This window comes from Limulus polyphemus, unplaced genomic scaffold (genome assembly GCF_000517525.1).
Source record: "Limulus polyphemus unplaced genomic scaffold, Limulus_polyphemus-2.1.2 Scaffold410, whole genome shotgun sequence".
NCBI classification, from domain to species: domain Eukaryota; kingdom Metazoa; phylum Arthropoda; class Merostomata; order Xiphosura; family Limulidae; genus Limulus; species Limulus polyphemus.
Genome location: NW_013666020.1, coordinates 1 through 635, shown reverse-complemented (window position 1 = coordinate 635; position 635 = coordinate 1).

The following is a 635-nucleotide window of genomic DNA, read 5'->3' as shown; positions in this document are numbered from 1 at the left end:
CATGGGGTTGCCGCAGCACAACTTCCCATAACTTCCTCGGTATAACTGTCTGCCAAGTCGTCACTTTCCCATCGGTAGTTTGCCATCTCCGTACAAGAATAACATCTGCAAGCTTTAATTGGTCCCATTGGGCCCAATAGTGCTTTGTCACAGGGCTTAGACTAGACACCTTCTCCCAAGCAGGGCGCACAACACTCGCTTTTAGAAAATCAACCAATGGCCTCAAATCCTGGTCCCTCTCCTGTTCTGCCCTGATATCTATATTTGGTTCCACTTCACCATCATCAACTCTTTCAGTCGGCTTGACTTCAGCTTGATGACACCTAATTAGTTCAACCTCTCTTTTAACAGTTACCGAAACTTGGCCTTTGTTGTTCCCAAACGTCATTTTATCAAATCAATTACAAACTTCCTTGGTAGTAGATAGTCCATTCCTAATATGCATTCATCTTCCATGTCAGCCAAGTATACTTTCTGTCTGTCCTTTATGCTCATGAGCTCAATAGTTACCCACACAATCTTGTAGAATGTCCTGTCACACCATAAAGCTTCTGCGTGGCTTCTGGTACTCCTTCGTTATCTAACACCTTTCCGCGTCACGTTTCCATTTTTCTTCTCCTTTTTTTTTCTATCCC